General features: G+C 40.0%; 1 protein-coding gene and 1 long non-coding RNA gene across 3 annotated transcripts in view; one reads left to right on the top strand and one right to left on the bottom strand.

Annotated features, from left to right (window-relative positions):
* The window catches only part of Rab30 (RAB30, member RAS oncogene family), an 88,494-nt gene extending 83,154 nt beyond the window's left edge, over positions 1-5,340 (bottom strand). The window contains exon 1 of one of the 2 annotated variants that reach the window (XM_055623129.1): positions 5,198-5,340. The gene's annotated coding sequence lies outside the window, so the exon portion shown is untranslated. The remainder of the gene's footprint in view (positions 1-5,197) is intronic. The other variant, XM_055623128.1, reaches the window with a different exon arrangement.
* A 260-nt stretch (positions 5,341-5,600) lies between these two features.
* LOC129688576 (uncharacterized) lies at positions 5,601-7,701 on the top strand. Its single transcript, XR_008721969.1, has 3 exons — positions 5,601-5,668; positions 6,217-6,299; positions 6,822-7,701. It is a non-coding gene; the product is annotated as an uncharacterized LOC129688576 (long non-coding RNA).
* Positions 7,702-13,956: the final 6,255 nt, after the last annotated feature.

Below are 13,956 nucleotides of genomic sequence, written 5' to 3'. Positions count from 1 at the left end.
ACACACACACACACACACACACACACACACACACACACACACACACATAAATCTGAAAATATATTCTCATTTAATCCTCTCAACAATGATCCTATGGCACAGGTTCAACGAGGTTAAGGTGTTTGTCCAGGAGAACACATAATGAATGGTAAGAGAAAATGCAGGAACACACAAATGAACTCTAGCAGATTAACATACACAAATTAACATGTGGCCTCATGGCTCCTGTATTCCTGATGACTTTCAAAGGACCCTTATGTTATAGGTTTGGTCCCCAACACTGAAAGAAAAAAAAAAAAATCCCAAGAACCTTTATGATAAACTAATCTTGAAGCTCCAAATTTTCAAAGGTTAGATTCCAGGGGGAAGGAGCCTGAAAATAAGTTATCCATGAATCACATAAAATTCCTCTTCACATGGAAATATTCATTTGGAGACTGGCCACATTTCCACTACAGCCAAGAAAATATAGCAATGATTTCCTAAGTAATTATAACATTGTGGTGTTTTGTCTTTTTCTCCCTCCTGTGCAATAAAATAAAAGGGGAAAGATATATTAAAGAATTTCTATGCAGTTAAATAGATCTTTACTACAGAAAAATATTGTCAATAGTTCACTAAATTGTATTTATTTTGTGTGCAGTGACTTTGCTTATGTGTAAAATTCAGGAAGCCCATTGATTTATGGGATATTATGGGCATTAGGATGATTTTTGAGATACTAACTTGAATTTAAGAAGTAAAGCCCTAAAAGAAACCAAAATACTTCTGAATTCCTTAAAATACCTCAAGGACTATATAGGTCTCAGAAAATAATCTGTTAGTAGCATTTACATTTGACATTTCATTATTACTAATTGAATCTCTTGATACGTTGACATTTGTCTTGATTTAGAAAACATCCTTACAGACCTAGGTTAGTCCATCCAGTTAACAAACATGCAGAGTCCCTAATTTGTGCAAGGCCTGGGGACCTAATCCTTAGAGCTGTCCCTTGCCTTCATTTCTAGAGTCAAAGGCTGCAGGCCACATCATTATCCTCCAAGACTGGAGGCCTCCTGTGTGGCTGTGCTGTCCTAGAATTGCTATTCACCCCACCATTTGTTCACATGCTTTTCTTTCTTTGGAGAAAAAAAAAAAAAATTAAGATTTTTTTATTTGCTATGTATACAGTATTCTGCCTGCATGTGTGTCAGCAGGTCAGAAGAAGCACCAGATCTCATTACAGATGATCATGAACCACCATTTGGTTGCTGGGAATTGAACTCAGAACCTCTGGAAGAACAGTCAGTGCTCTTAACCGCTGAGCCCCCTCTCCAGCCCCTGGAGAAATTTCTGGAAAGCAAACACTATCTCACTGGGTGTCGCATTCGTAGCATGGTGCACATGCATCTGGGCATTAGCATACAGTTCGCCGTAATACCCATTCTATAGATAAGAAAACTAAACCTTGAAAATGTGCTTGCCACTCTCAATACTATACATTAATAAGTAAGTAGAACCCATCCTAGCCTCCTTCGAGCTCTCTTCCTTAGACTACCATGTCACACCCTACACAACCATTGGAAGAATAAAACAAAGGTCTTAGATGGGCTCCAGGAACCTCAAATTCAGCATAACTCAGAGTCCCCCCTCTGCTCTTCTTGAACAAAGAAACTCAGTGCCCAATCAGCTTTCTCTTTCCCTGTAAAAGACATCTGGAGTGCTTAGAAGGGAAAAACACAAGCCATATTCTACTTTTGCTTCCTATTCTCACATCTAATCAATCAATATATTTAGGCAATTATAATTTTCAAACTTAGTGTCTCTCCAGTCTCCTCCACGAGTGAAGCATCATCACCTATCACCTAGTGTACTCTATCTCCACAGACTCAACCTGGCCAAGCTTTCCTCTAATTTCTTCTTTATCTTTTAAACATGGTCATTTATTATAGGAGAGAGAGAGAGAGAGAGAGAGAGAGAGAGAGAGAGAATGTGTCCTACACATCAGCATATATACAGGCCAGGGGACAACTTTCAGTCAGTCTTTTTTTTTCCAGGGACTGAACTCAGGTCCTCAAGCTTATACCCATGGAGGCATCTTGATAAAGCTAGGGTGTTTTTAAATATAATTCCATATATGAAACTCATCTAGCTAATTAAAGCACTTCCTAAATTCCCATTACCCAGAGGAAGAAGACCAAAATAACCTTGTCATTCAAAACTGCCCAGGCTCCAACCTCTCCCACATCTTTCAGCTTCTTTATTCTACTCTGCTATTCAACACTCTTCCCTTTGTATGCTGAATATGCAGTTCCTTTCCCCTAAAACCCTATTTACTCTACTCTAAGCAACTCCCATATCCACCCCAATTACTCCCTGATCACTCAAGTCCCTTCAAGTGCCACTTCCTACAGGAAACCTTCCCTGATTGCCCCAGAAAAGGGAGCAGAGTCATGGTGGGTACTACATCCTATCTTTCAATAGCCTGGGAAAAAAGCGTATATTACGCTTGAAATAATTCAATGCAAGGGGAAACATTTCTCTTCATTGATTTACCATGGTGCTTATCATAATACTTTGTCAATTGACATTTGCTGTCAGAATAAGTTTCAGGCTTTATCATGAAGGATTATAACAAAAAGCCAAACAAACCAAGAAGCAAGGATTGGTGCCCCTTTGCACATATACAAACTTAGGCAGAAATTTACAGTTCTTGAAAGTCATAAGGACAGCAGTGACAGAGCCAAATCTAACCGCTCATCTCATTTCTCCTCCCTGTGTCATTAAAAACCCCAGTGTGTGAGGGAGCATTGCAGAAGAAAAGAATTAGTAATGCAAAGTGGTTCAAATAAAGTCTCATTCCCTGGTCACATACGCTGACTTCAAACGGACAATGGACCTTAAATGCCTGGTTAAGTAAAGAGGAGATACAGCTGCTACCACACCCAGCTCCCAGAGAGAGCATCAAACTTCTTCCCTCCACAAAAACAAAATGGCAGGGACTCCCAACTACCTGAAGAAACACAAGAGCAGTTTGCCTGCCTGAACTGTTGCTTAGCTTCTTGCTAAGGGATACACTGTTTTCCCACCACTCACTGGAATAGGGATAGGATAAGAAACAAAAATACTAAATGAAGCAGAAGCTACTTAAGACTACTTCTTTAGGAATTATGACAACATTTTGTTTAAAGCATTTTAAAAAACTGCTAAACCACGGGGACTTCTTAGCAGGTGCCAAGGAAAAAAAAGTACAAGAGCTCCAAAGCTGCATTCATTGTCCATATACTCGTGGGCCCAGGTTATGTTTGCCATGAAAACCACAATCCCAGCCCTGGATCAGGCTCACTAGTGTAATCCTGCCAAGCACAGACTCCAAGAAAAAGAAATGCTAGAACCTCTTCAAAGAGGACTCTGAATAAAGATTCACACAGAGCCTACAGGGTTCCTTCAGGGAGGGGAGGATGAAGGTGTGGAGGGATGTACAGAGCTTACAAAGCGACTTAGAAAAAGAGATGTGATACTCTTCTAACACTGGGGAGATCCTACAAAAAGAGAGAAAAACCAGTATTTACTACAATGAGACAGGAAAAAATGGAATTTGAAGAGATGTGAAGGGGATAGGGAGAGAATGAAAGGCATAGAAGGGAAGGGTGGAGTGTCACCACCATTGTATAGGAAGAAGCAAATACAGACTGTTGATCTTTTCCCAAATCTAAATACTACTCATTACACTCCAATAAATCCCTCCATTTACAAAGCCCATACAATGGACTGCCCTACCCCAGCAGCAATATTGGAGACCGCATCATCTAAATTAAAAATGGATAAAATTGGTTCATAGAAGCTAAACACAGAGAGTAATGGCTTTTCACCGAAAGCCTGACTCAGCTATGAAAAGCTTTAGCGTTTTGGAGTTAAGTAAATATTCTGGCTTTTCTCCTTCTTTTGACATTCCTAGAGGGGGTGTGGTTGATCTAAGTCCATTCATTTCCAAGGTTGTACATCTCCCAGCTAAGACTGGCCCCAACTGTTCTGGAGCCAGCCAGCTGTTTATCTCAAAGGAACATATTTATTGCAGTGTTTATCCCTGTAACTCTTAAAAGAGGAGAGCCAGCATCATACAAGCCAGAATGTTGCCTGCCTTATTAAATGTGTCAATTCGTTGAAAAACAAAATTCAAGCAAAAACAAAAACACAAAACACACTACCACGCTCCGTGGTTTCCCTGGTCAGGCTCAGTGTTCTTGGATACCTTTCAGTGATGGCCAGTAAATGGTGGTAGCGCGTCTAACTTTTCCTTTCCTTAAAAAAAAAAAAAAAAAGTATGCAGGTTCCTTAATCGATTCCGTCTACAAACCGTTATTTGTGAGTGGAGACTAAGCCTCAGGAAACCGCAGCTAGTTACAGTACCATTGTCAGTGACAAGAGCCGATTACGATGTAATTTAAAACACTCAGACAAGCACATATCTATCAGTTCCACTTCCAAACAATCCTGAATCCCGCAGTCGGGAGAACGCAAAAATAAAAATAAAAAGGTTAACAAAAATGCTGCTTCTAGCAGCCTAAGCGAACCTTCCCTAAACACGTGAAATATTTCTGACTGGCACGGAGTACACCATTAAAGGACACTGTCGCCTCAAATCATCAGAGGAAAAAAAAAAAGCGAGACAAACGACACAGGCATAAAACATGAAATGCAGCCCTACGAAACAAACTTAAGCGACTCAAGAGAAACATGCTCATCTTAAAAATAGCGTGTGCTAGTCCAAGCGACACAAATGGTCTAAAGAAGTACGGCCACGTTAAATCACTGTCTCCATTTCTCCCCACACATCACCCTTTCCCACTCAAATCTCAGCCCTGGGGCCGTGGAATGACAGGACTGCAGTCCGCCTCCTTTGCCCTCCTTATGTTTTCCAAGCGCACTTCCCAACATCCTTCCCAGCCCAGCCCCCTCTCTCAGCCTCAAAAAGGTTAAAGGGAGTTGAGGCGAGGAAATTGGCAGGCACCAGTCCCCTGGCGGGGGCAGGTTGCAGGAGTTGTTCTTTGCAGTGACCCAAATTGCACAGAGAGATTTAGCCCTTAGCAGCGCCAGTGAGAACCTCCCAAACCCATACCCCCATTCCCGGCCCCATCTTCTCAAAAGAAAGCCTTGAGAACTAAACGGGCGGAATAACTTGGGAGAACGATTTGAACAAATCACTTCAACTCACCTGGTTTGGGATTTTTCTCCCCACCCCAGGCATAAACAGAAATGATAAACGAATGAGTCACGCACGCAAGGGAAGGTGCTGCGGTGTCTTAAGTCCAAGGACTGGAGTCAGTCCCTGCCCTGGTCCTGCAGCTACTCAGGGCTCAACTGGAGCGAGCGGCAATAGCGAGCCCAGCAGCAGCAGCAGTGGGGGGGCATGGGGGGGCGGGCAGACTGTAGCACAATGAATGCAGTGGGGTTTTGCAATGACATCATCCCTCTGATCGAGCAGCCCCAATAGCCATGCTCCAGAGCTGTGCATTCTGGGATCTGTAGTCCTCTGAAGTCCGGGAGAGACGCGGAGGCTACAGCCCGAACTACAATGCCCAGGATGCTCCGGTCGGAGCGCCCAGAGAGGGACTGGACCGGCCGCCATGTTGGAGCTCAGGAGCTGCGGCGAGCTGAGGTGTCGGTGGCTTCTTGGAGCTTAAAGGTGGTTGGTGAGGATGGTGAAGCGAGGACATAGGGATTGCTATCCTCGCGCACCGGCTAGGCCTGGATGGAGGGTACACTGGGCACGGGCAGGGCGGTCGGGCCAGAAATGGCTTCCCGAGTCAGAGTGAGCCTCAGCCCTGCTTGCACAGGGCCTCACCACCCGGGGACACAGGGAGTCGCTGCTTTACTTCTGAGCGTGGAGGACCCTTTAGACTTCCTGACAGGACTGTCTGGGCAGGTGTCTTTGTGAGGTGCGGGGACTCGGGACGGTGGGCCTCACGCCTGCAGGACGAAAAGCCCGGTTGCACCCCGTGAGTGAGCTAAGCCTAGGTCTAGCCGTTTGTCTTGCCGCTCTTCTCCGTCCCTCATGCTCCCTTCCTCAGGTGCCGGACACTCGCCCCACCGCTGAATTTTCATACAGTCGTAATTCGCAAAGGGCCTTAAAGAAACCATTGGTAGATAACAAAAAGCCCTGAAAATAAGAAAGAAGGAGCTACTAAAAGAAGTTAACACCTAATCTTTCTTACCCTTCCGCGAAACCGAAAGATAGTGAAAAGGTTCTACAAGTGAGCAGTCTTCACTGCGACCAACGCTGAATGACCTGTGCTAAAATACTGCGGATGCTCGAGGTTGATATTCATGGATCACTAACTTATAATTTCTTCTTTTGTTACGGTATATTTATTGTGCAAAATAATGTGTTTCGTTGTGATATCCTCATGCAGATAACGTTAGCGCATTAAGCATCCCCTTCCCTTACCCATTTGGTACCCTCACCAGATAAAATGCATTCAGTTTTTTTTTTTTAAATAATTTTTTTATATTAATCACAGGTTATTTACTTTGTATCCCAGCTGTGGCCCCCTCTCTCATTCCCTCCCAGTTCCACCCTCCCTCCCTCATCTCCTCCCTGCCCCCAGTGTCTTCTTTGGAGTACTCCAAATGTACGATTACTTAAAGAATTTTTGAGCCTTTTTTTTTGGCAACTCAAATTAACCATTTCTCCCAGGAACTAAAATAGTACTGTGTGTTTGTTTTTCAGATTCTGAAGTTCATTATGGAAAGATAGGAAAGTTTACTTCCTCCTGAGGGTCTCTGAAAAGCTAAAATGCTGATATACATTATTTGTGTATTTTATTCTTTCCCTCCAGAGTTTTGTGCGGTAGACTTGGCTCAATGATAAGGATTCACCTAGTGTACTCAAGACCCTGGATTGGATGGTTTGTTTGCATCAGTGAAAATACATACTATGCCTGTGTTAGAAGTTAATAAAATTCAGCTGTTAAGTAGCTCTTCCTATCAAAAAGCTAGGCAGGCTGGTTTCTAAATTGCCAATACACAATAGGAACAGTCAAAGATGTGTGAAGATGGCAATTAAAAAGCGTTTTTCAAAGACTCAGCTTATGTTGTGAGAAGAAGCTATGGAAATGGCAAGAGCCTTCTTCCATTTATTCAACAACGTAAAAGCCTCAGAAATAACACTGTTTTTCTGCCTGTAATGGTAAGTACTAGAAAGGAAACAAAATGTTTACTGTTTTCTTTCTTTCCTTTGATTTAACTGTAGAAATGGTTCAGGTTAATGAATCTCTGTTTTATTAGACATTTATATGAGCAATAACCTTAGTTTGAGTTATGTGGGAGACTGATTTATTGAAAGAAAAATAACAGATTGGGTAGAAATAGTGTGAAAAATGGGACCAGTATAATGTAATGGGTTCTATAATTTGTTGTGTGACATATTCTAGCTTTATATATAATGGATATTCAACCATAACTGAATGGAAAAAATATCAGTGTCTTTTAGAAAGACTGTACAAATTAAGTCTTAACTTTCATAGGAAAAAATTCCATTAGAAACCTAAGGGAAAACATAACCAGGAAAAAAAAAATGCATCTTTCAGACCTCTTCTTTGGGTAAGGTAAACACCACAGTCTACATTTCCTTAAGCTGACACAGGTGGACATACCATTGGATTTAGGAACTATTTGTTTGTTTGTTTGTTTGTTTGTTTTTTTAGGTTTTTTTTTTCTTGGAACAATCTTTAATTTATTCTGGATAATAAATTAATTTTTTTATATTTTTGACATTTTTTTGATAATATTTAGGAAATAAAGTCTCTAATTAGTGCCATGCTGTTCTGTTTATAATAATTTTACGTAGATTTTGCTGCTGGGTTTCCTGTGCAACTTAAGGTAAATAAAACAAACATCTCCATCAAAATTAGAAATCTAAACAACTTCAAATTAATTTTAATTAATGACTACCTAGAAGAGCAAGCTTTCTTTATCTTATCTTTCAGATTTTAACAGGCTTGGATTATTAAAGGGACACTAGAAAACATGTCTTTGTAAGAATATATGCTGATAAACTGTATGTGTTCATGAATATAACAATTTCAGGAAATTCAGTTATGCAGAGACACTCGACTGTAATCAATTGTAAGTAGGTATATATTCATAGGTCTTTAAGAACCTTTAATAATGCTGTATGACCTTGCTATGAAGAATAATCCTCTTGAGTTGTATCTTTTTATAAACAGCTTTACTGAAATGAAATTCACATATACACTTGACCTATTTAAAGGGTGAGGTCCAATGGGTTTTAGTTTGCTTAAAGTTCCAGCCATCAACACAATTATACAAGGAAACACTCAAGCCATGCTTGTAAGTATAAGGAAATAATTGTGGAAGGATTTGGCTCTTTCTGTAAAGTGGTAATATACACAGCTTACCATTGTGGGTAATGTTGACATAGAGTCTTCAATACAGTTGCAACGTTACAATTATAGAGCATGCTCCTCATATGTATTAAGTGGCCTTTACTGGAAACAGACTATTGTGGAATAGATTAGTGACGATTACATAATACAACACTGAAAGTTGAGAAGTCTTTAAGGGTAACACACTGTTTATTTACGATGTAGAAGCAACAGTCTAGTCATCTTTAAAGATGTGTGTGTGTATGGGTGTTTTGCCATCATGGATTTGGGCTACATGTGGATATTGAGAACTGAACGTGATCCTCTGCAAAAGCAACAAGTGTTCTTAACCGCTGAACCTTCTCTCTATCTTCTCAACTTACTTAGAAACTAAAGAAACTTAGAAACTAAAGTCCCATCCAAACTCAGTGCACAGTGATCACTTCCTAAAGAACTCTAGGGACACATAAACTTCCTCTCTTCTGGGAAACCCAGCCAAGAAGGCAAAGAAGAAGATCTCTGAAATACTTTGCAGTTATTTTTCTGCATAAAACCTAGTAGTTTAGGTGTGGGGCCTGATGGCACCAGCTGCTAAACCCAGCACTGTGGAGGTAGAAACAGGGAAGCTGTCTTGGAGCCTAGCCTGGACTGCAGGAGGAATTCTAAGCTGGGTTTAGTTACATGGTGAATCCCTGTCGAACCACAGGAAAGATATTCATTGAATTATTTGTCTTTTCATAATTGCCATTTCCGGGTCTTGGCTGCCTCTATAACCAAACTTATGTTTTGTGCATTTTTATGAAACTAAAAACAAGACATAAACAGTAACCATGAACCTTACCTAGTGAGTAATTTCATCCTAAAGGGTGGTATTAGCTCTTCATTAATGGACACCAAACCCAACTGGGATCCTTAAAGCCACTATTGGAGAAAGCATTAAATGTTCAGTGACAGGACTGGTCCGTGTCCAGCTACATTTATCAACGTTTGTTACTGACAGGAGAAATCCATGATGATTGAAATTATTAGATTACTTTCTTTGGAAAAAGTGATTGTACAGATATAAAAGATTCAAAACAAAAGCAACCTGACAAGGAGCATAGCCCTCTGAGAATGTCAAATCTAATTCTAACAGTTATGAATTAAATTTTGCATTGCCTGAAGTTACTCTCATCCTATTGGGTAACTGTTTTCTCTAGAAATATAATTGGAAAAATAAATGAAGAAGAAACTAAGACAGTAAGAGTATATAATGAAAAACTTTTAAAAGCATCAAAGGAAGTTACTCATTAGATAGTCCTGACACTGTAATCCATCCAGTATGGTCAAATGTAGGACCATTTAGTCTCATAAGATCTGTGCCTTCTGGCATAGGTATAACCCATCTTTTTTTATTATTCATGTGCATTGGTGTTTTGCCTGCATATGTATCTGTGTGAGGATGTTGGATCCCCTAGAACTGGAATTACAGTTGTTAGCTGTCATGTGGGTTCTAGGGATTGAACCTTTGTCCTGTGGAAGAGAAGCATTTGCTCTTTACCACTGAGCCATCTCTCTAGCCACAGCTGAGATATTTCTAATGAAAGACAATATGGCTGCATGTTGAATCGCTGTGCTGTAAATTAGCATATTTTGAACTACAAAAAAGGCTGTAAGGCGCAGCAAGGATGACTGATGACAATTTTTATTCAGGCTACTGTCTGTTTCTGGCAATTGTAAGACTGAAGCAGTCTCCTACTACAGCTATCGGGAGTGAGAGAAACACATTAATAAATGTAATCTGCCATGAATCTCGACACCTAGATGCAAAGGCATTTGGCGCACATAGATACACACCCCCCCCCCCCCCCCCCCTTCAGAAACAGAATCTCTATAGCTCTGGCTGTCATGGAACTATCTACAAATATCAGGCTGGCCTCAAACTCACAAGAGATCCACTTTATTTATTCCTAAGCTAATCAGGAAACTACTACCTGTGCAGTAATCCAGAGTGAATGTCAAAGAACTTAAGTAGAAATAAGTTCTATTCTTTTGAGACAGGGTATCTGTACATAGACCTGGCTGTCCTAGAACTCCCTAGGTAGACCAGGGAGGGTGACCTCAAACTCACAGAGATCCTCCTGCCTCTTGCCTCTCTAGTGAAGTAAATTTTAAGAGTATACTTTATTTACTATGACAGAATTGCCTTAAAAATTATTTGATATAGGAAGTAATGCTCTGGTAACATTGGATATATTAAAATAAGTATGCTGATTAGAGTCAAACTGAAGTATTTGTCAAACCATTTCTACTGCTGTAGTCATGGTGGGTGAGTCTACCTGTGACCACCATTGATCTGCAGAAAGCTGGTTTTGTTACTGTGTAGGCTTTAGCAGTAGAAAGATGCATTTGAGTCTCAGTTCCATATGATGTTGACATTCATTCTGGGCTTTGACTTACAAAAACCATATACCTACTTCGCTGTGTTTTTCAAATTAAAGTGTGTGGAAAAGTGATGTTCTGAAAGGCAGTATTGTGTAGTAATTCAGGACACAAACTGAACTAAAAACAACTTTTTGCAGTAGGATCCACTAAATACTAAAATTTACCATTTTTTAAGCATTAAATTTATTTTCTGTTTGAATCGGTGTTCCTTTTAACTGTCATCAATACTTTATTTAGTGATGCCTCATATATAAAATCTCTGCATAATTTAATTTACAGTTAATAGAAAGACTGCCCATTAAAGATTGAAACAAGGAAAACACCTGAGAATATAAGTGTACCCATTTTGGGGATAGGATATGCAGATACCTAAAGTTGTGCAGGTGAGGTAGCCTGCTTAAAGAATGGCAGGTATATGGGAGCTCCAAAGTCTTTAGTGGAAAGAATTGTTTAGTGTCTGGACTGTTCTTTCCTGCACTGACTGTGATAGAATAATCAGTCTGAATATAGTCTGAATCAGTCCTTTAAAATATTCTGGCACACTACTAAGTCCAGCAATAGAGAGACAGAGGCAAACAGATCTCTTGAGTTCAAGGCCAGTATGGGCTACATAATAAAATCCTATCTCACAAAACAACAGAAAACACTTACATGAATAATTTGCCACCAAAGTTAGACTTTGCAGTATAGGTGGTTCTAATTCACTTGAGACCCCTACCCCTACCAGACACCTGTATTGACCCTATGGCTTTGTGTTTGCAAGCTGCTTTACCACTGAGCTTTATGTGCAACCCTCTTTCTACTTTTTCAGTGAGTCTTATTAAATTGCCCAGGTTAGATCCCAGTATGTCTCATTCTTGTTACAATTCCAAGCAGATGCCAGGGTATTTGGTATTCAGTGATGAATATAGTCCAGCCCCATAAGTGTTGTTTTGATTCATCGAGTTGGTATATCAGGGTTAATTCATGTGTTATTAAAACAAAGGTGCTGGGTGTGGTGGGACAATTTTAATCCCAGTGGGAGTGACAGTCTTCAGATCTCTGAGTTCAAGGCCAGCCTGGTCTATAAATTGAGTCCAGGAGAGCCAGGACTACACTGAGAAACCCTGTTGGGGGGGGGGGTAGAATCAGTATTTTATGAACAAAGTTTGGACCAATAGTAAATTTTTTATTCAGTGAACTGAATACTGAACTCAAGGACAGGAGGTAAAAGGATGCCTGTGCCTAAGTCATGAGATTTTAAATACATTATTAAATACATGAGATGCAGTGCATTGAATTCAGAAGAAAGTAATCAAAAATCTTAAGACTAATTGTTACAGAGAATACCTCAACCAGTGTCCAGCATATTACCTGTAGCAGTATTATAATAAAATGTCACTTCAGTTGAGACAATCATGGTTACTGCTAATGCAATTTTACATTAAGATATTTTTCTTTATTATAAAAAGTACAAATAAAAGCACACTAAACATGCTGGATAGTGGTCACCTTTAATCCCAGCACTTGGGAGGCAAAGGCAGGCAGATCTCTGAGTTCAAGAGGCCAGCCATGGCCACACAGAGAAACCCTGTCTCAAAAAACAACACATAGACACACACACACTGAAATTTACCAAACTCCATACATATGAAATCTATATTTTGATTATTTCCTCTCCCAAATTACATTCAGATTTTTAATAGAAGTTACAAAAAGTAAAAGTAACTAATAAGTTTTGGGCTATCTATAACCCCCTGATTTAAAACCTTTTTTCAATATTTTTAATAGAATAGAACCTTATGTTAATTGGTAATCTCATGTGTGTAAATAATGTAACTTAAAACTTAATTCTAAGATGCACAGTGATGGCACATGCCTTTAATCCCAGCATTTTGGGATGGTGGTTGTAGAAGCAGCCCAATCTCTTGAGTTCCAGGACAGCCTGGTCTACAGAGTAAGTTCTAGGACAGTCGAGGCCACAAAGAGAAACCCTGTATCAAAAGGCGGGGGGGGGGGGGGGGGGACGGCTTAATTCTAGTAACTGTTATACTCAGGCAAATGTCATGGTACCTAGCACATAGGAAGCTGAGGCAGTAGGACAGACAACAGCCTATGCTTATATAGGTCTTATCTTTAAAAAATAAAAGAAAATAGAGATCTCAGCACTGAAAACTTGTGCCTTATTCCATGTAATTCAAAATGCTTTTAAAATGAACTTACTGGGCTGCAGAGGTGGCTCACTATGGCCTATATAAATCCTGTTCCAAGGGATCTGATCCTATAGCCTTTGGGTACCTGGCGCACATAGAAATTCGAGTTAGATGGTGCTGCAAGCCTTTAATCAGAACTCTTAAGAGGTATGGGAATCTCTGAGTTTGAGGCTAGCCTGCTCTACAGAGTGAGTTCCAAGATGGCTGAAGCTACACAGCAAAATCCTGTCTCAGAAAAAAGGCAGGAAAAAAACAATCTTTCCAAAAAAATGCATGAATTTAAGTTCTTTTTTTGATGGTGAAACCTTGATGTTAAAATCATCCATTTGTTTCTTTCAGCTCCAATAAAGATGTCTGGAAATTTGGGATTGACTGCATCTAGTGCACGTGGTACATACATAGTCAGAGCTTAGTAACAAGTGAATAAAATAGCAATATTAGAGAATAATAAATCCAAGAGCATCATGGAAACAATACATGGGATTTCTGTGTTCAGTAAATAAGCATCAGAAGGATGTTTCTCATGTAAGTATTTTAGCATTGAAAGGTTATGTTAACAACATAGAATGAATAACTGACATATGTTTAGCTATCATTTTCATTGCTTCAGCAATTGCCATAGTTTTGAAACACATAAACATCATATGCTGACACAATAAAAAAATCTGAAAAGGAACAAATCTGCCTGACAGTCTGTTAACAGGGAGAGGAGCTGAGAATATAACAGGTTTGTTCAACTTTAAGTCCACTGCACAGGAATTGCTCCTTGGATCAAGAGAAAGCCAAAAAAAAAAAAAAAAAAGTTCTTGAGTATTTCAGTTCTCTCCACATATCCCAAAAAGGTGCAGCAACCATTCTCATACAGACCTGGTGACAAAAGTTCTGCTTAAAGCATACCATCTGTGTGTGGTTTCATAAACATGCCAGGACTTGGGAAGTTTGAGTTCAGAGCTGGCTTGTACGTTCCAAGA

Source organism: Psammomys obesus, unplaced genomic scaffold, assembly GCF_907164565.1.
Source record: "Psammomys obesus unplaced genomic scaffold, mPsaObe1.curated_primary_1811, whole genome shotgun sequence".
NCBI classification, from domain to species: Eukaryota; Metazoa; Chordata; class Mammalia; order Rodentia; family Muridae; genus Psammomys; species Psammomys obesus.
The sequence above is the reverse complement of the archived record's forward strand: the minus strand, read 5'-3'. Positions and strand labels throughout refer to the sequence as shown.